This window comes from Suncus etruscus, chromosome 16, assembly GCF_024139225.1.
Source record: "Suncus etruscus isolate mSunEtr1 chromosome 16, mSunEtr1.pri.cur, whole genome shotgun sequence".
Taxonomy (NCBI): domain Eukaryota; kingdom Metazoa; phylum Chordata; class Mammalia; order Eulipotyphla; family Soricidae; genus Suncus; species Suncus etruscus.
The window spans coordinates 76,336,744-76,358,359 of NC_064863.1; the positions used below are offsets into that span (position 1 = coordinate 76,336,744).

General features: G+C 43.9%; 1 non-coding gene and 1 pseudogene across 1 annotated transcript; one reads left to right on the plus strand and one right to left on the minus strand.

The window, feature by feature from the left end:
• Positions 1 to 10,420: 10,420 nt before the first annotated feature.
• LOC126032212 (ubiquitin carboxyl-terminal hydrolase 8-like) overlaps positions 10,421 to 21,616 on the minus strand; it is a 67,749-nt pseudogene continuing 56,553 nt past the window's right edge.
• On the plus strand, positions 20,614 to 20,720 carry LOC126033073 (U6 spliceosomal RNA). The gene has a single exon (XR_007504229.1). It is a non-coding gene; the product is annotated as a U6 spliceosomal RNA (small nuclear RNA).

Here is a 21,616-nt window from a genome sequence, read left to right on the forward strand (position 1 = left end):
ACAATATCTCAAAATTCACACATTTTCTTGCCACTGTATTTCTTTTTTCTTTCTTTCTTTTTAATATTTTCTTTGTTCTCTTCTTTCATTCCTTTTTTCCTTTTTCAAACAACTTTGCTCTCATTTATCTGGAAACAAGTGTATTATAGACAACTATGTCAACTCTGATGTATTTTATTTAAATAAAGTAAAATAATTTAAAGTATTTAAAATAAAGTAAAGTTAGACTTTACTTTATTTCTAATGGTAATATTGGAGGGACAAGTTTAAGATACTGGTATAAAAACTTGAACAAATTACTTTTAAAATGAAAATAAAGAACTAGATGATAGTATAGTGAGTAGGGCATTTGCCTTGCACATGGCTAACCCAGCTTTGATCCCTGGCATCTCATATAGTCCCCTAAGACTGCCAGGAGTAATTCCTGAGCACATATCCAGGAATAACCCTTGAGTATCACTGTGTGTGGCCAAAAAAAAAAAAAAATCAAAAAAAGAAGGAAGCAAGCAAGGAAGGGAGGAAAGGAGAAAGGAAGGGAGGAAGGAAGGAAGGAAAGAAGAAAAGAAGAAAGGAAGAAAGGAGAGAAAGAAGGAAGGAAATTAAGGGTAGACCAGAGAGGTGAGGTGTTCAAATAAAATAAATGAGGGACTCAAGAGATAATTCAAGGGTTAAGATACTTGGCTTGGATGCAGCATCCCAGTTCAATAACCAGCACCTTATATGGTTCCTGTAGTCAGTTAGCCTATTTCTGGCTCTGTACTTATGTACTTAGGGGTTTCTCCCTGTGGTGCTGGAGAGATCATATGTGGTGCTGAGGACGCTACCAGGGTTAGGTGAGGCACATGCTAGTTAAGGGCCTTAACTCCTGTACTGTCTGGTCCTATATTTGAAAACTTGAAAATAGAATAAAATGTCTAAGTTTGTTGATTGTAGGTGCATCAAGAAAGCAGCAAGCTGGCCACCAGCCAAAGCTTAACTTTATATACCACACTTCCACTTGGAGTAGATGCTCTGAGACTATCACTTGTGAATAGCTATGAGTCCCAAGGGGTTCACTTGTTTGTCTTAAATTCCATGGAGAGTACAGCTGGAAATTACAAGGTAATATGAAGAGACAGCAACAAAAGCGTACCATCATTGTGCAGAATAAAGTAAAAGAAAAAAGAAAAATATTTTCAGTTCTACTGAAAAAGAGCTCTTGAGTAAGAAATAGTTTTAATCTTTGCAAAAATATAATGAGAAAGATATTTGAGTTGACTCTCAAGATGAAGAAAATGCTAGAATTTCACTGGGTGAAAAATGTAAATTAAGAACTTCTGTAAGGAAAGATAGAGTAAAGTATGGTTAATAAAGTTTAATATCAGTTTATCTACTGCTTAATTACTTTAGCCTTTGTTATAAATTAATTTTTAATTATCTAATCACTATTCAGAATTAAAATTTAGGAGGGGCCAGAGACAGGTGTTAATACACGTCCCTTGCATGCAGCCAATCCAGATTCGATCTGGCAGTGCCTAAGGTCTCTTGAGTATCACCAAGAGTAATCCCTGAGCACAGAGCCAGAAGTAAGCCCTGAGCACAGTTGGATGTAACCCAATCCTTTTTCCCTGCTTCACCTACCCAGCAGGGCAGAGGGAAAGGGGTATAGATAAAAAAAAAAAAACCAAAACATTTTAAATCCACCCTCTGGGATATCTATTCTGCTTTTTCTGTCCTTACTTTGAGAAAATTATATTAATTTCAGTGTTTAACAATAACCTACTATTTTTCTAGAGTTTAGACAATAGTACACACTGGAAATTGCTTATGTAATGACTTTTCTCTTTTAGTAGAATCTTATAAACACTAGAGCTCTTTCTTTGTCATTAATATTATCCATAACCTAGATATTGCCATAATAATATTCATAGAAAGGCCAGAAAGATAGTACAGCAAGTAGGGCACTTGCCTTGCATGAGACCTATGTTCAATTGCCAGCATCCTATATGGTTCCTCAAACATCTCCAGGAGTAACCCCTAAGGTGTGACCAGGTTTGGACCAGGTGTGACACAACCCCCCCAAGAATATTTATATAATGAAATGATCATCAGCACATAAGCTATGTGCACAATAGCAAATAACCCTTAATTGTAAAAGCAGGCAAATGAAATGATGAAATATTCACTGCCAGCATCAATTACTGAGAGTAATTTACAGTTTAAAGGATGATACCATAAATAAAACACAGGGAAAGGATTCAGACAAGAGTGATAAAAAAAAAAAACTGGGTCTGGAGTACAACAGAAAGCACATTTGACTTGCATGTGGCCAACTTGGGTTCGATCCTTGGTACCCCATATGGTCTCTCAAGCCCACCGCGAGGGATTCCTGAACACCACTGGGTGTGGCCCTTCCCTCATCAGTTGGTAAAAATCTTTAGATTATAAAATACTCCTATTATTATATATATTTCCAATGAAAAGAGTTAGTACTATAACAAATAGGTCTGGCTATTTTCTAATAACTAATCCATTTCTAACAATTTCTTTTCTAATGTTAGATTGGACATCAGTCTCAGAAATCCCAAAACATCCATGTCCAAGGTGACTCTTGTCCTGCTCTGCTCAGAAATGACCTTGAAGCAGATTTGAGCTCCTCAAAGTTACCTTCATTATTTTAGCTGCTAAACATATCATGATCTCAGTGGCAGCATTGGGAACAAAAAAAAGTTATATTTTAGGAAAGAATCTATGAGAAATCAAGTAGCCAAGGATTTAATGAATATTAATATCTATCAGTAGGGTTTTGTTTTTCTTTTTTTATGGGGGGTCATACTCAGGCATATTTCCTGGTTCTGTATTCCGAAATTGCTCCTAGCAAACCAGGGACCATAAGCGATGCTGGGAATCAAACCAGGATCGGTGCTGGGTTGGCCACTTGCAAGGCAAATAAATGACCTACCCGCTGTATTATCACTTCAGTAAGGTTTTCAATAAGCCCTGTTCATGTGTACAGAGAAGTCCCTTTCCACCCCTCCTGCATAACCCCTGCCCTGTGAAATAAAAATATAGAAATCCACAAGTTGGGTGAGACCACCCCAGGCACCGTGTTTCTAATCCCTTAGGCGGAAGGGTCTGATAAAGCAGGGTAGCAGCAGAGAAATAATACCAAGCCAGTCAAAAGATTTATAGATTCATTAGAGTTAGTTTGCTTTTACTTCATGGCGTCTCTTCTGCCATGTTCTCTCTCTCTCTCTCTCTCTCTCTCTCTCTCTCTCTCTCTCTCTCTCTCTCTCTCTCTCTCTCTCTCCCCTCCTCCTCCTCTCACTCCTCTTCTCCCACCCCAAAGTCTCATCCCCCCCTCCTGCCCCAAAGCCAGACTTCTCTCTTATTCAAAGGGGAAGATATACATCTGTCTGTTATACTTGAGTATGTGCCAAGGACATATGGAAGAGGAAACTGACCTAAAAGCAGGCAGGCAGATTCTCTGCTGACTGCCACAGGATGTGGCAGCAAGCGATAACCGGGAGCAGGGCCGGGTGAGATTACCAGGGGCCCATCTTTGGAAATGTCAGGCTGTTGTTAGAGCCAGAAATATGGCTTTTATTTATAAAGGTTACCCTGCACTTAATCTTGGTTTGTTCTTAGGGATCACTTCTGGTGATGTTCAGATCTTATGTGCTGCTGGAGAGCAAGCCTGGGTTCTAGCAAGCAAGAGAAGCACTTTACCTACTGTAGTACCTCTCTAGATCTCTACCTAATTTGACCCCTTAAGATATCGGTGGGATAGGGCCTTAGAGATAGTACAGGAAGTCAAGGGCTTTGCCTAACACCTGGCTGCGTCAGTTGCCCTTTTTCAATGCTTGCCATTGCATATGGGTCCCTGAACGCAGAATTCAGATTACTCACTAAGTACTGCTCAGTGCGGCCCAAATTTTTCTACCACTCCTCCCAAAAGATATTGGGAGAAATGGAACTGAGGACATGGTCTAAATGGTTTTTATAGTGTATACCGGAGTCAAAGAGTTGGATCTCCAATAGGCATGGCCCCTTAGGGACTCCATAGGGACCCCCCCCCCCCACCAAGTATGCATTTCAAGTGGACCCCTAGCACAGTTGGGTGTGACCTAAACTAAGAAAGATCTTAGAAAAACCACATGTGAGCATTTGATATCATCTTTCTGCTACTTTTTATTTAAACATTTATTTATTTATTTATGTGTTGATTTATTTATTTGGTTTTCGGGCTACACCCAGAGGCATTCAGGGGTCACTCATACTCTGTGCTCAGAAATCGCTTCTGGCAGGCTTGGGAGACCATGTAGGATGCTGAGAATCAAACCAGGGTCCATCCTGGGTCAGCTGCATGCAAGGCAAATGCCCCACTGCTGTATAATTGCTCTGGCCCCTTCTCTGTCACTTTTTTTTAAAAAATTATTTGGTGAGTAAAAATATTTATATTTCATGGTAGGAATCTGTAATAATAGCTGAACAAGTATCTTTATCATTTTTATTCTTGCAATGTGACTTCCTACTCCAACCCATCAGTAACCTGTCAACTCCTGAAGTCTCCTCTCCCTCCCTCCCTTTCTGACCATACATAGCTATTCTGCAAGTCTCTATCAGTGTACTTCTGTTGAGAGTTCCCAACAGAATCATCAGTTTATTGTAAGTTTAGTGATCTATCAGGGGTCTCAAACTCAGGGCCTATGGGCCGCAAACGGCCCTCCATCCAACATTTTGTGGCCCTGCCCTAGAGGAATCTTTTTTTGTTTTGTTTTAGTTGTTTGGGTCACACCCCCAATGTTCAAGGCTTACAACTGACTTTGCACCCAAAGATCACCCCGACTTTGCCTCCTGCGGCCCCCAGGTCAATTGAGTTTGAGACCCCTGAAACTAAACTATCAGTTTAAATATAAGTGATCAGTTTAACTATATCAGTTTATTTCTGTTGAAGTTTCCAACAGAATTTGATCTCTTGTTTTCTTTCTTTATATGCCACATATATATTTGTTTCTGCGCTCAGTACAAGTTTGGCGCATCCAGTAGTGACAGTCGGAGCGGCGGCAACCGCTTAGATCCTCCCACTGTTCTCCAGGGGACAGAAGGCCGGGAAGTTCTGCTTTCCCTGGTGCCAGCCCTAGGGTGTGACCCAGGACGGGCACTGGGGCGGGGCGGGGCTGGGTACCACGACCGGGGCGGGGCGGGGCGAGGAGGTGGAGGGGTGTGGCTTAGCCTGGGACCGCGGTCGGGGGCGTGGTTAAAGGCCGGGGCGGGGCGAGGAGGAGAGCGGGTGTGGCTAAGCCTGGGGCCGCGGTTGGGGGCGTGGTTAAAGGCCGGGGCGGGGCTAGGAGGAGAGCGGGTGTGGCTAAGCCTGGGGCCGCGGTCGGGGGCGTGGTTAAAGGCCGGGGCGGGGCGAGGAGGAGAGCGGGTGTGGCTAAGCCTGGGGCCGCGGTTGGGGCGGGGCTAAAGGCATGGGCGGGGCGAAGAGGAGGAGGGGGTGTGGCTAAGCCTGGGGCCGCGGTCGGCGGCGTGGTTAAAGTCCGGGCGGGGCGAGGAGGAGGGGGTGTGGCTAAGCCTGGGGCCACGGTCGGGGGCGTGGTTAAAGGCCGGGGCGGGGCGAGGAGAAGTGTGGCTAAGCCTGGGGCCGCGTTGGGGGGCGTGGTTAAAGGCCGGGGGCGTGGCGAGGCGGAGAAGGAGGTGTGGCTAAGCCTGAGGCCGCGGTCGGGGCGGGGCTTGCAGGAGCCGTGGCCCTGGGGGCGTGGCCTCGGCTCAGGCCGCTCGGGCACGGCGGGCGCAGGGACTCGGCGGACCGTCTCCGCACTCTCCGCCTCCCGCCTCGGAGGAGCCGAGCTCGGGGGCCCGCGCGATCGCACGTCGGCGGAGCCCGGGAGGCAGCGCGCTCCGCTCCGGACCCGGCGGCGCCCGCGCCCCGTCCCCGCCGCAACAGGTCCCGCGGGCGGAGGGGCGCGCTTGGAAGCGGAGGAAGGTGAGGACGGGGAGACTCGCTCCGGAGCGGCGCTGCCGGCCCTGCCCGGCTGCTTTCCGGTGCGGGGCGATCGCGGGCGCCTCGGGCAGCGGCCGGGCGGGGCGGGGCGGGGCGGGCGCTCGCCGGGCCGGCGGGCTTGACAGTGCGGCCGGGGGGCGAGTGGCCGGGGCCGCCTCTCTCGGGGTGACGCGCTGTCAGATGCGCCGCGGGGCTCAGACACCTTTGCAGCGAGCGACTCCTGCGCCAACATCTGGGGGCGCCGAGCCCCTCCGTCTAAAGCACTTGGCACCCCACTTTGCATCCTAGCCGGGAAGGACAGTTAGTTCCCTTGGAATTCTGAATGTCCCTTGCACCTCTATTTGCTTGGGACGTGCTGTCACCTCTCAGTTGTGGGAGAAGTTGTCTCTGGAAGATCAAGACTTAGATCAATGGCTTGCGACCCACACACAGCATGACGGAGGACTAAGGAAAGAGCAGGAGAACGTTCTGATAAAAAATCGCGTGTGTTGGGGGGACCTGGTGGGGGTCCCCAGATACCCCCCCCAAGCTCCAAGCTCTGAAGATTCCCTGCAGGCATCTGCCTCCAGCTTGCAAAACCCGCCTGCCCTCCAGGCCCTGGAGCTATCTATCTCCTATCTCAAGAATGGATAACACTCGAGTATTTGACACGTGGGAAAACTAGCTCCAGGGCTGGAAGTGCTTTGCACGCTGGAGGTTCTGTTCCACTCATGGGACCCCAGGCTCCCCCCAAGGAACCCCACCAGGCACAGCCCTTAAGCAATAAATAATATGGGGGGGAAAAAAAGGAAATTTAAAGAGAGGAAAGGATTTGGGACCGGTTTGGTCTTGCGTTGGCAAAAGAGTTATTGGAGGACATGGACTTTGAAAAAGGTGATTTTAGAAATTGGGGACTGTCCCCATTTATCCTTTATTTTTGGGGAGGGGTTTGAGCCACACCCGGCGGTGCTCAGGGGTTACTCCTGGCTGTCTGTTCAGAAATAGCTCCTGGCAGGCACGGGGGGGGGGGGGGACCATATGGGACACCGGGATTCGAACCAACCACCTTTGGTCCTAGATCTGTCGGGGGGGGGGGGCATTTATCCTATTTTTAAACATTCCCTATAGGTATGCTAAGTCTGGGCTTTGACAATCTGAGCTTTGAGAATCTGAGCTCTGCTTTTCACTTGAAGGAAGAAAATAAACTGTTACATAGCAAAGTTAAACATCTTAGTCAACTACAGTTGGATACATTTCTGTGGTAGGTTTTGGCATTTTGGCATTTGCTTAGCTAGTCAAAGTTGCAAAAACAGGGGCCGGGCGGTGGCGCTGGAGGTAAGGTGCCTGCCTTACCTGCGCTAGCCTAGGAGACAGACCGCGGTTCGATCCCCCGGCGTCCCATATGGTCCCCCAAGAAGCCAGGAGCAACTTCTGAGCGCATAGCCAGGAGTAACCCCTGAGCGTCACCGGGTGTGGCCCAAAAACCAAAAAAAAAAAAAAAAAAAAAAGTTGCAAAAACAGAGGGCTGGAGTGATAGCACAGAAGGTAAGGCCCTTGCCTTGGACAGGGATGACCTGGGTTCGATCCCCGGCATCTCAGGGTCCCCCCCCACCCCCCAGCCCTCCAGGAGTGATTCTAGAGCCAGGAGTAACCCCTGAGTGCCAGGTGTGGTCCCCTTAAAAGAAAAGTCGCAAAATTAGAATTTTGTAGAATCACAGTATGTAAAATTAGAATCCAAAGCTCATCAAGAGGTAGAGGATTTGTGGAAAGAATTAAAGTCAGGGTTTGAAACACCACTTGCTACCAGATACGCGCAATATGTTTGATTTTTTTTTTTTTTTCCTACCAGAAGTCAGTATTTGACTTTGGGCGTGATGTAAGACAAGACCTACTTACTCTTCATCAAGTCTTACTGGCTGGCTTGCTCCTGCTTCCGCTTCTGGTTTAACGGAATTTTGCAGGGAGTTGGTTGAACTAATGGAGCCTTATTTATTTATTTATTTATTTATTTATTTATTTATTTATTTATTTATATCCAGTAGTGCTCGGGGTCTATTCCTAGCTCTGTGCTTTGGGTCACTTTTTAAAGATGCTCGAGGGGGCCGGGCGGTGGCGCTAGAGGTAAGGTGCCTGCCTTGCCTGCGCTAGCCTTGGACGGACTGCGGTTCGATCCCCCGGCGTCCCATATGGTCCCCCAAGACAGGAGCAACTTCTGAGCGCATAGCCAGGAGTAACTCCTGAGCGTTACCGGGTGTGGCCCAAAAACCAAAAAAAAAAAAAAAAAAAAAAGATGCTCGAGGGGCCCTTCAGTGCTAGAGATGGAATCTGGGCATCCTAGGTACAAAGTATTTACTCAATCCCTTGAGGGTTATTGTTTTTTTTGTTTTTTTGGTTTTTTTTTTTGCTGTAAAATGGTCTTTTTATTGACTAAAAAACCTGCTTATTTGGTTTTGAATTAAAGCTGTCTGATTAAAACATATTAAAGACATATATATGTATATATATCCATGTAGAGATGCTTTTAATTTGAGTCTATACAAGGGCTGGAAAAATAGCTCAAAAGGATGGCTTGTGTGCCTTGAATGTAGGAGCCTCAGGGTTTTTTGTTTTTTGTTTTTTGTTTTTTTTTGGTTTTTGGGCCACACCTGGCGGTGCTCAGGGGTTACTCCTGGCTGTCTGCTCAGAAATAGCTCCTGGCAGGCACGGGGGACCATATGGGACACCAGGATTCGAACCAACCACCTTTGGTCCTGGATTGGCTGCTAGCAAGGCAAATGCCGCTGTGCTATCTCCGGGCCCGGAGCCTCAGGTTTGATCCCTAGTACCACCACATGAGCTCGCACACATATTTCCACTTTCGAGCATGCCAAGAGTCACGTATTTGGTCACTGCACATGCACACGCTTTGCTAGGAATTCCAAATGGCAGTGCTGTAAGGATTGTATTCAGTATGTGGTGCTCTGCTGGGAGTCAAATTTATGACATCATACTTACAAGGAGGTGTCCTCAGTTCCAAAGGTGAAGTTAGTTCCTGTAGACATGTGTCTATACACTTACATTCAAGTGTATAGTGTGTAAGACACAACACACATAGGGACTTTATACCTTGCAGATATAGTCTCAGAAGTATGACATCATAGCTGGGATCCTTTCTTCCATTCAAACCCTATACTGAAAACTTCCCTTCATTGTAAACACTTCTTGTTATCTCCAATGTGTTTTGGTCAGTACATCGCAGAGTTGGCAGTGCAGCTTCTGGGGCACTGGAATATCCAGTGTGGGCACTCATCACCAGGGAGAGTTCAAGGTTTGGGGGTTTGCTCAGGGTTTTATCTCCTTGACAAGGGAGGAACAGTCTAAATCAATTTGAAAACCTCCTTTGTGACTAGGAATACATTTTTCACAAAACTGAGAAAGTGTGTTGGAAAAGACACAAATTAAGGCATTGCATTTTTTTGGAAATGTACTAATTTAGTCCATAAACGTAAAATGTTTTTGTGTAAATATAGTCTCTTCAAATTATAGTTAATCAATTAAATAATAGCCTGAATTTAGTGGTTTCTATTTATAAAGGGTATTTTAATTGGGAGTGACTTTATGGCAATAGCTTTTTAAAAATCTACAATAGAAGCTTTTTTAGTATTTGTTGAATCTCTTCAACGAATTAGTTTGGGGGAGGTGGGGAGATGGCTTAAGGACTGGACCGTGCTTGGCATGCATAGGGTGCCTTTTCCCAGCTCCTGAGCCTGATGGACCCCAATACTGCTGGGGAGCCCCCAAACAATATACAATAGTTTTAATTAACTCTAAATTCATTTACTAAAATTCTATCACAGTGAAGAGGTAAATGTGAAATACATAGTTCCTTGAAGGTATATATCCTTGATTCCTGCCTAATTATATTTACTATAGTTTCTTATAAACATGAAACCATGAGCTAAAGCTAAAGTGTCTCCTGGTTGCTAAAACGGAGTTTTTTTCTTTTAAGCATTAGGTCAGTACTTCTTCAGTTGTGTTCTCTAGGGGAAGAAAATCAGCTGGCTTTCTTAAATTATCTGGCCCCTTTTTAAACCTGACTAAGACTTTCTTGTTCAAGTGGCTTTTTCCTGTTAAATGGCTGAGATGACTGTGACAAGTGGTGCCTGAAGGAATCAATTACATCATTAATAGGCTACTTCATATTCATTCCTGATTTCTCCTCCATAAGGAACTGCTTTTAAGTACTGGAAAAGCCTTCGCAGCATTGAGAGAACGGAAAGTGCATGATCAGATGAAGCGTCTGTGCAGGCAGAGTGAGTGCACAGACTCTTGACACAAAAACCATTTGCCAGTGCTTTGCTATTTCAGTCTAAGTGTGACTTTGAAGTTAGAGTTCATTTTCCAGTTAAAGTCAGGAAATGGAGTTGAAGAAGTTCAGTGACTTGCCTCTGTGACTCAAAGCCTGGTACCCTTTCACTACGGCACACTGTGTTGATATGTGGTTTCCTGTTTTTCAAGAATTGCAGCTTCACACTAAAATATAAATAGTGTTTCTTATTGGCTAATTCTTTCTGATGATTATGGGAAGAAAGATACTTTCTTTAAGCATTTTGTGTATATGTATCTGTGACTTTGTAGAAAAACACGCAGATCTAATAAATTTGTGGTACTTATTTGCACTAAAAAAAAATAGTCTTAAGAATGTCAGGCCTTACAAATCATCTCCCTTATTGCTTGAAATTGCTGTTCTCTGAGTTGTGAATGTCAATTCATATCCCTGTGTAGATTGGGATATACCCAGCCCATTCCCATTCGTTTTACAGTTAATATACAATAGGTATATATAGAGTGGCAGTTTTTCCAACTTAAAGTCTGCTCAGAGATTTTTTCTTTTTTTTTTGGGTTTTGGACCACACTGGCGATGCTTAGAGGTTACTCCTGGCTGTCTGCTCAGAAAAAGCTCCTGGCAGGCACGGGGGACCATATGGGACACCGGGATTCGAACCAACCACCTTTGGTCCTGGATCGGCTGCTTGCAAGGCAAACGCCACTGTGCTATCTCTCCAGGCCCTGCTCAGAGATTTCTGCACAGCTTGTTAAAGTTCAGGTACCTCCCCTCCTCAGATTTCTATCTTAGTATGTTCGAGGTGATTTTATGGTAACAATGCTTCTTGGTTCTGGAGCTGTACTTTTCAATTCTGCGCAAAATTTGAATTAGGGATTACTCTTGGGGGACGACAGTATGGAGTGCCCAGGGTTTAAACTCAGATCTGTTATGTGCAAATCAAGCACCTTAACCCTTATGCTCTCTGGTCCTGTGGACTTGAATCTTGGATAGGTCTCCTACTAGTTGTCAGAATTTATGTTAATCATTTTTAATCAAATCCAAAATGCACTTAAGAATTTACCCTTTTTTATTTTTCCAAGCTTGCCAGTTGTGTTCTTGTTAACCTGCCATAGTTTCATGGACTCCCTGGAAATGACTTTATCACTCATCATATCTATAGCTAGAGTATTAACGTTTTCTTACTTGGTCCCCTGAGCCCCAATTTTCTAAGAGAATGTGGAGAAAGCCAAGTGATCCCCTCCCTCCCCCTTCCCCGCAAAGACAGGGTTTTCATTATAAGAGGGAACCTTGCACTTAGTGAATTCTAATCTTTATTGTGGGCAGTAGGCATGTCTATCTGATTTGATATAAAATATACTACAAGACTGTCTGGAGCAAAGATAGTTGGTGTCTCTACTTGGGAGCTAATGCAGATGATGCTGAAAGGCCTCTGACCTATGGTCTTGGCCTAACAGTAGGCACTTGCTAAACATGAGACCAACCAACCCCTGTGGGACGGGCAGAAATAGACTACAGATAAGGTGCTTACCTTGCTTGTGGATGATCCAGTGTTCCCTATCTGACAGTGCTTACTGCCAGGATTGACCCTTGAGCACAGAGCAGGAATAAGTTTAGAGACCATAACAAGGTGTGGCCCCCCCAAACACACAAATCATTTTCTTTTTTTTTTTTTTTTTTGTGGTTTTTGGGTCACACTCGGCAGTGCTCAGGGGTTATTCCTGGCTCTAGGCTCAGAAATTGCTCCTGGCAGGCACGGGGGACCATATGGGACGCTGGGATTTGAACCGATGACCTCCTGCATGAAAGGCAAACGTCTTACCTCCATGCTATCTCTCCAGCCCCATCATTTTCAACCCCTGTTCTGTCCTCAGCACCACCAGGGGTCACTTCTGAGTAGAGCCAGGAATCCCCGGAGCAATTCTGGATGTGGTTCAAAAAATAAGAATAATCAAATAAGAAAAAAATAAAATAGGTTGAGCAGTATAGCAGTATCTCCTTTATTCTGTAATTGGGTCAATGAAGGGTACTAAGATTTGACAAGCACTCAGAAGAGCATTAGTGTATAAGTGAGCATTTTCTTTTACTCCTAGAAGGAGGAAAAAAATTTTTGAGGGAATATATTGATGGTGGGATTGGCCCTGATTCATTGTTTGTCTGAAACCCAATTCTGAAGGACTTTGTAAATCACAATGGTTTCAATGAAATAAAATTAAATGATAAACATTATCTAATGAGATTAAATAATTGCATAACTATTCCTTTTCATTTATTACAAGACGCATCTCTAATGATTTCAGACTCTTAAATGAGGATAATGCATTTGGTGATATTTTACCAGCCCATGGGGAATGAGGTAGAAACATTTGCTACCAACACCCATATATATGCTCTCCTTGTTTTCAGCTTCTTCCTGTCCTAGAGCTGCCTGTGGACATTTGAATATTTGAGTAGTTCTCTTGAGACCCTACACTCTGTTGTCTGCAAACCACCTTTCTCTGAATCCACCTCTCTAGATGTAAGCTGCAGTTTCTGTTTCCCCATATCTTGTTGAGGAAAGATTCTGCTTTCTCACCTTTTGGCAGCTAGAGAAACTTCTGTCCACGCATGGAACAGAGATTGGTAATAGATTGCCAACCATGGTCGCATAAAGTTTACCAGGGTTGCTTGTTGCTTGAAACTTTGTCCACTGCCTTTCACTCAAGAAGTTTTGCATGATGCTGGATACGTAGGTCTATTGAAAAGAAAAAGTGTAAAAGCCAAACATTTGCAAATTAGAGATTTTTTTTTGTTTGTTTGATTGTTTTATTTTGGGTCATACCCAGTGGTGCTCAGGGGTTATTTCTGGCTTAGCGCTGAGAAATCGCTCCTGGCAGGTTCAGGGGACTATATGGGATACTCCTATTCATACCACATCCTTCCTGGTTCAGCCGCTTGCAAGGCAAATGACCTACTGCTGTGCTATCTCTCTGACCCCATCAAATTAGAGATTTTTTGAAAAACCCTACATTTGATTATGCAGGACCTTGATAGGGACACATCCCTCACACAGCTTAAATCACAAGGTTCTGGGCCATCTGAAGCAGATACCAGTGCATTAATCCTGCTGGGATTTATCCCCTGCTGGTGAGGGGAATGGGGCTTTTGGGCTCTGGGGCTCTGGTCAATCTAGACACATAGCTTGCACTCTCCTGGGGGCATGAGCAATGAACATTTACTTATTAGTTTTTGGGCCATACCTGGCTCAATTCAGGGATTACTCCTAGCTCTGTTTTCAGAATATTACTTTTGGCAGGGCTCAGGTGACCCAATGGGGTAACTGGGAATCAAACATGGGTTGACCATGTACATACAGGGCAAGCACCCTACCGCTGTACTGTCTCTAGCTCTCTGAACACATACTTAGTTTTGCATAAATTAATTTCAGGCTATGGTATATACTTTGGTAAGATAAAGGGGGATACTATTGCTGTTTTTATTTATATTTTGGGGAGGGGAGTTACTTCGGGTCTGTGTTCAGGATTTACTTTTGACTTTGTGGCCTTGGGTATTATTACTTGACAGCTTTTGGGGACCCTGTGGGGTGCCAGTATTGAATCCCAAGTTGATTGCATGCCAGGCAGATGACTTTATCCCAGTAATATCTATCTGGCCAACTCCTCTGTTTTCTTTTTTGTTTGTTTTGTTTTGTTTTGTTTTTGGCCACACCTGGTGATCCTCAGAGGTTATTCCTGGCTATGCGCTCAGAAATCGCTCCTGGCTTGGGGGACCATATGGGACACCGGGGGGAATCGAACCGCAATCTGTCCTAGGCTAGGGCGGGCAAGGCAGATGCCTTACTGCTTTCGCCACTGCTCTGGCCTCGCCTCTGTTTTCTTTACTTTTTTTTTGTTTGTTTGTTTTTGGGTCACACCCGGCAGCGCTCAGGGGTTACTCCTGGGTCTATGCTCAGAAATTGCTCCTGGCAGGCTCAAGGATATAGGATGCAGGTATTCGAACCTCCATCCTTCTGCATGCCAGGTAAATGCCTTACCTCCATGCTATCTCTCTGGCCCCACCTCTGTTTTCTTAAATAACAATCATCCCCATGTTTTTGTGGCTGAGAGAACTTTAATTGTGTATGAACTACATTTTGCCCTGCGTTTGGTTATAGCTTATGTTTGTTCTCAACCATCAAGATCAGTTACCCTAATTTCCTGAGCCCCACTCAGCTTAAGGGTTTTCAATAATCATGGTTTGGGGAAAGGAGATCCCTATTCATAGGGAACTAAGATCCTTATGGATAGATCCCTATCAAGAAGACTGCCATAACTATGGAGTCCTTTCATCTTCCTTGGAGTTTAGTTAAGATGTCTGGTATATGAGGCAACTTCTTTTTGGGGATGGGAGAGGGCAGGATTGAGACTGCTCATACCAGTGCTTGGGGCTTAACCCCATCTCTGCTTTTAGGTGGGATCTTGCAGTTCTGGAATTTGAACCAGGGTCAGCCACATGAAAGGAAAGTGCTATTTAACCCCTGTACCATCTTCCCTGCCCCATTTCTTTTGTGTTATGAGATGACAGGCAGGAAGATGTCATTCTAGGGGCTAGGGTGGTCACAAAATTGGAACATATTCTTTTTATTGCATGTGGGAGTCTGGGATTCAGTCCCAGCATTTAAGGGCTCACCTAGCCAAACATTTTCCCCACAAGCCCCCAGGAAAAAGAGGACAATCTAAATGTGACAGTAGGAAAAAAAATAAATGTGACAGTAGAAATAGCCAGAATTTCTCATGGCTTTATTGAACAGCTAAAATGGCACAAGCTTTTTCTAGGCTTCTTTACTTGCTATAGTAGAAGTGTAGACATTTATTTTTTTTTTTTTTTGGTTTTTGGGCCACACCCATTTGACGCTCAGGGGTTACTCCTGGCTATGTGCTCAGAAATCGCCCCTGGCTTGGGGGGACCATATGGGACGCCGGGGGATTGGACTGGGGGATTGAACCGCAGTCCGTTCCTTGGCTAGCGCTTGCAAGGCAGACACCTTACCTCTAGCGCCACCTTCCCAGCCCCGAAGTGTAGACATCTTTTAATTAAGCAACTGTTCCTTGCAGTTACATACATTCTTCACTCATAAAATATAGTGAAATATTCAAATGACTGAGGTTTGTGTTAACTAGACTATTTGCAACCTTTGAGATATATCTGAATGGAATGATGAGAGAGACCAGTTAGCCAGTAAGATGCCCTATGCCTGATTTGTGTGTGTGTGTGTGTGTGTGTGTGTGTGTGTGTGTGTGTGTGTGTGTGTGTGTGGTTTTTGGGTCACACCTGGCAGTGCTCAGGGGTTATGCCTGGCTCCAGGCTCAGAAATTGCTCCTGGCAGGCACGGGGGACCATATGGGGTGCCAGGATTCGAACCGATGACCTCCTGCATGAAAGGCAAACGCCTTACCTCCATGCTATCTCTCCGGCCCCCCTATGCCTGATTTTAAAGTGGAGAAGAACTAGTTGAGGGAATGTTATGGATTTCTGGGATTCTGACCTCCTGAGCTTTCTAGGGTGTTGGCAGCTGAAGGGACATCCAGGTGGCCTAGTCAGTTTGAAGTCCTGGGAGATTTACTTGGTGTGAGTTCTGAAGAATTCAGACCGGCCAGTGTGGCCTATGACTCAAGCCTGACACTACCCTGTGACTAAGAGATGGTTACTCCTGAGTGCTGGGAGTAAGTAAGGGGAGGTAGGAGAGGCCAGAAACTCATCAGCCCAGCCATCCTCTTACCACAATGTTTTTTCCTCCTATTCTCCTTTGGAAACTGGGTCTTGATCATGGGACTTTGAGACCTATGAGCTCTGTCAGTCTTGTTCTTGAGCTTCACAAAGGAACCTGTGACTTCTCCAAGCATGTTTGTTTGTTTTTTTTTTTAATTGCTTTAGTTAAGCACTGTGGTTACAAAATTGTTAATTTTGGGGTTTCAGTCATGTAGTGTTCACCATCCTTTATCAGTGCACTCTTCCTGTCATCACTGTCGCCATTCCCCACCCCCACCTTGCTCTAGGGCAGGCAGTTTGCTTCCCCCTCCCCCTTTTCTGACACTGGTTTGCACTGTTGTCCATGGAGGTGTGCCTTGCCTGTTAGTTTCTCCATATTCATGCCAAATTCTTGTCCAGAGCGATCAGTTTCAACTATCATTGTCCTTGTGGAAGCCTCATGCCCCAGACCTGAGGGATTGGGGAATGGTGGAAGGAAAGCCAACACAGGAAATAATCCACACAAGGTTAAATCTAAAAGAAATCGGGCCCGGAGAGGTAGCACAGCAGTGTTTGCCTCGCAAGCAGTCGATCCAGAACCTAAGGTGGTTGGTTCAAATCCCGGTGTCCCATATGGTCCCCCGTGCCTGCCAGGAGCTATTTCTGAGCAGACAGCCAGGAGTAACCCCTGAGCACCACCGGGTGTGACCCAAAAACCAAAAAAAAAAAAAAACCCTAAAAGAAATCTCTCTGACCCAAGGTCTTTATTAGAAAGAGGAGGTCTGCCTCCATGAGCGGAGAACAGAATGGAGTAGGGGCCAATTCAGAGGTACTTCTCATCCATGAGAGACAAGCACAAGTAAAGGAGAATTATCCTGAATAATGTAATAAACGGATACTCTAACAATCTCCCTTTTAAATTTAACAGAAAATGCAGAAATATGAGATAAAACAAAGCAAGTCAAGTCCCAAAGTTCTTTGCAAAAGGTGGGAACCCCTATCTGAAAGATAAGAGAGGTGGCAGTATTTTGCACAGGTGCAGCAAAAGTTGGGAAAATAGAAAAAGCCTTTAGCCTAAAAGTAGGATGTCCTTACCCAAAAAGCATCCATGCATAAGACCAACTACAAGCTCCAGGCAGACTAATTTTCTAAACCCATGGACTTCTCAGTCCCAAGAAAAGTTCTCCACATAGTGGAAAAAGCAGTCAGGCTTCTGTAATTCGAGAACTTGTGCTTTGGCACTGATCCTCTGTTGATGTCAGGGAATTATATAGTGTGTCCTGGTTTCTTTTTACTGTGAGGTGGCATAGCAAGGAAAGCTGCCCTGGATGCAAGTCATTGCTGTTTCTAAGACGCCAGGGTGGCATAGGAGCTCACCTTGGTGCAAGTCTTGACAGGGCAGCATGAAGGTCTGCCCCCAGTTGAAATATTATTCCTGGTGATGGTGCAGAAACCATGTCAGTTCAAAAGATGGGACCCAATGTTCAAGGGTGAACGGCTAATGTCCAAGCAGCTGAAGCCTATGTCAAGTCACTATGACAAATGTTCAGGGTGGAAGTCACTCTGCAAAATAAAAATTTCAGAGTTCCTATCCCTAATAGATAGGAACTTCTTTCTATATCTAATTTCCCCCCATTTTATTGTGCCTACGCAAAAAGGAACAGTGCCAAAGGTTGGTGAAAAAGTGGGAATAATAATAATGATCTAAGCAATCCCTATTACCTGGTTCTAGCAACAACACAGAAATGAGGAGATACATATCTTCTAATTTTTCTACTAAACAAGTCCAAAAGGCAAGAAAACTACATCTACAGAAGAAAGCACACAATAAAGAATTATATATAGGGCTAAAGAGATAGAGTGAAGTAGGGCATTTGCCTTGCATGCAGAAGGACAGTGGTTCAAATCCTGGCATCCCATATGGTTCCCCGAGCCTGCCAGGAGCAATTTCTGAGCATAGAGCCAAGCGTAACCCCTGAGTGCTGCTGAGTGTGACCCAAACACCAAAAAAAAAAAAAAATTAAAGAATTACACCTAACTAAATATACATATCCTCCCTTAAAATATAATTTGGAGCACTACTTCAGCCAGCCACCTGGTCTTGTAGCAGTCTGGAAAATGGCTTGTAGTAGTCATGGATCAGGATGTCCTAGAGCCAAGGTTCTCTCAAAAGCTGAATCTGTAGCAGCAGTCCACGGTGAAGAGAAATGGCAGGTATGGAGGTGAGGAGATGCTCTGGGTCCTAAGGGAAGAACTGAGGGTCAAAAGATTTTAATTAGAGAGGATAACAAATCTGGGGTGAGAGAACGAAGGGAAACAATAGAAAAGGGTTTTTTTAAAATGGTAAGCAGGGGAAGGGGAAGGGGAAGGAGGAAGGGCAATATACAACATAGACTGTATGTACAGCACAGATTGACAATAACCCCTGATCGCTGCCAGGTGACATAAAGGTGGCAACCACACACACACACACACACACACACACACACACACACATTGAAGACTGATCAGTAGGTTGCTGCTGTAAAACTAACTTAGCACTTCAAAATATAAAGCAGGAAGGTCAGATGGAAAAGTTTTCCAATTACTAGGCATTACATTTGGTCAAGGTGAATTTGGCCCAAAAAGCTTCATTGGTTATTTAGATTGAGCATACGACATTCTCAATACAATCAATTTTTCCAAGTCTTGATTTCTAAGTAATGGTTTTTTCTTTTGTTTGTTTTTTTTGGTTTTTGGGTCACACCCAGCAGTGCTCAGGGGTTACTCCTGGCTCTATGCTCAGAAATCGTTCCTGGCAGGCTCAGGGGACCATATGGGATGCTGGGATTCGAACCAATGACCTTCTGCATGAAAGGCAAACGCCTTACCTATATGTATCTCTCCAGCCCCTAAGTAATGTTGTAATGAACACTGTTTAAGAGTCTACAACACGGAGTATTCTATTGTGTCTAGAGCATCTAGGTTCCTTTCCTGTGGGAATCTGAGAACAGAAACATTATGATATGATAGTAAAATAGCTTAAGTTGAAAATAGGTTGCCAAAACATATTCATCAATGAACATGGAGTAAGAGTCTATGGCATGTAGATGCCTTCTCCAGTGATATCTGTAGACAGAATCATTAGATCATATTAGTAGGCATGATCAAATAAAAAATGAATAGTTTAAAACATAGAATATTTGTTAAGACATTATTATGCCCGGAGAGATAGCACAGCAGCGTTTGCCTTGCAAGCAGCCGATCCAGGACCAAAGGTGGTTGGTTCGAATCCCGGTGTCCCATATGGTCCCCTGTGCCTGCCAGGAGCTATTTCTGAGCAGACAGCCAGGAGTAACCCCTGAGCACTGCAGGGTGTGGCCCAAAAACCAAAAAAAAAAAAAAAAAAAAAAAAAAAAAAGACATTATTATAATAAACTCTGTAATTCTAGAATAGAAGAGTATGATAATGCAAAAGTAGGGCATCCAACCTTATTCTCTAAGGATCACTGAACAAAAACAAAGTTATTGTAAACTTATTAGTTTAAATATAAGTTTATATTAGTTTAAAGATAAAACACTAAGGGTCGGAGAGATAGGATGGAGGTAGGGCATTTGCCTTGCATGCAGAAGGATGGTGGCTCGAATCCTGGCATCCCATATGATCCCCTGAGCCTGCCAGGAGTGATTTCTGAGCGTAGAGCTAGGAGTAACCCCTGATCACTGCCACATGTGACCCAACCCCCCAAAAGATAAGACACTAAAACATTCTTATACTGAGCACTATAGAGGGAGTCCATGGTATTCCAACCCATTTTGCAGCTGTTTCTTTGGGTAAAAGCACTAGAACATTATTTTAGACATATATAAGAGGCAGTTAGTAGAAGCACCTGTTTTAATCTAAGCAGCTGTGTCTGTTGCTGCAGGTCTCTTTGAAGTATTAAAAAAAGAATATAAGCTGCTAAAGACTTCAATGATTAGGTTGAGATTTCTGAAACTTCTTGATCATCAAATTTAAACTCTTGATGCATTTTTATAATAGGTCGTGCAATGACCTTTGTCCATTCACTATAATGGTTTGATACAGAGAATAAGTTGTATTCTTCAGGGTTGTTCTTAGAATCTATAATGTACTGTGACAAGTCAAGGTCTTCTAAAGAGAAGTACATGTAGGTCTGTAATTTTTTCATTTTCTTGCCATTGTAGGAAAAGTGCTTCAGATGTATTAGAAGCACAGGTGACAGTTTCCAAGTTTCTGTCCTTTTTGAAGAAGCCTGTTGCTGTGATTGCAATAAAACGTATTATTGTCTGTCGGGATTTCTTCATTGAGAAATAACTGAGAAAATCCTGCATCATGCATTTGTGTGTAAATGCCAATGGCAAGGATAAATGTGTAAAAATCTCAAATGTCTAAGACTCTTTTAACAGTTGAAGTACTGAACTGGCCTTGGAAAAGTGTAACAATAATAGACTCATTACGTTGCTTGTGTTTCTGCCAAGCTTACTTTGCAACTTATAAGTCAATGAGATGATCATTATCTTCCTCTTTATGTCTTTTCTGCTTATCATCTTTATTCAGGTTTTCATGGAGACCATTCATCAGAAATAGAAGTAGTTCGTGCTCGCTTCGGCAGCACATATACTAAAATTGAAATGATACAGAGAAGATTAGCATGGCTTCTGTGCAAGGATGACACGCAAATTCGTGAAGCGTTCTATTTAAAAAAAAAAAAGAAAAGAAAAAGAAATACAAGTAGTTCATGTGGGTCTTGTTGGCCATGCCCTGCAGATTAGTCATTTAGCTTTTCAGTGGTTATATTAAAATCTTTTGGGTGGATATGCTTGTGCTACCCTACCCATAAGACTTTCATAATTTTACTAAATTCTTCTGCCACTTTGCCTGTATGTCCCAATGGATTTGACCTGTAAATATCCTTCTTGTAATAGTCTGGTTAAAATAATCAGCCAAATCTGGAATATTACACAGGCATTGCAATATTGAACTCATGTAACAGGTGTTTACTAAATTATGAAGTATGGTGAGAGCTGGACCAGTTCCCTCATCTATAGAACTGAGGTTCAGGAACTGGTCATTTCCAATTCCTCTAGTCTCTCTCTGCCTTAGTGTGAGGTGTTGGCTTCTTGTCCCCATTACCTGTTAAGGTCACTGTTGGTTTTCTACTCTCATCCTCTCAAGCAAAGACAAGCAAAGACTGCATGCCTTCCCCCCATGCAGTCTTTGGGTTGGAGAGTTCCTTATCATGCATCGGTGTCTGGGTTTCATAGTTTCTGAGAATCCTGCTTCTGACAAGATGTAGTGGGACCCAGAGTTTCTTGGCAGGGTTGACATCTGTGGAAACATAAGCATATCCCTTTCTTAAATGAGGAGATGACCAGCAATTAATTCAGTTTTTACCCAAATAGGTGTATTAATTTTTTTTTTTTTTACTTGTATATCCTCTTGAAAGTGTCTGCAGCTGTGTGGGGCTCTCCTTGGGGTAAAATAATGGTAAGGATGAAAGGTCCATTGATAGCATGCCCTTTTCCTCTATCTTAATTCAATTTTAAGTGTTCTGTGAGTTTGTTCCACTATGCCTTGTCCTTGAGGATTGTATGGGAAC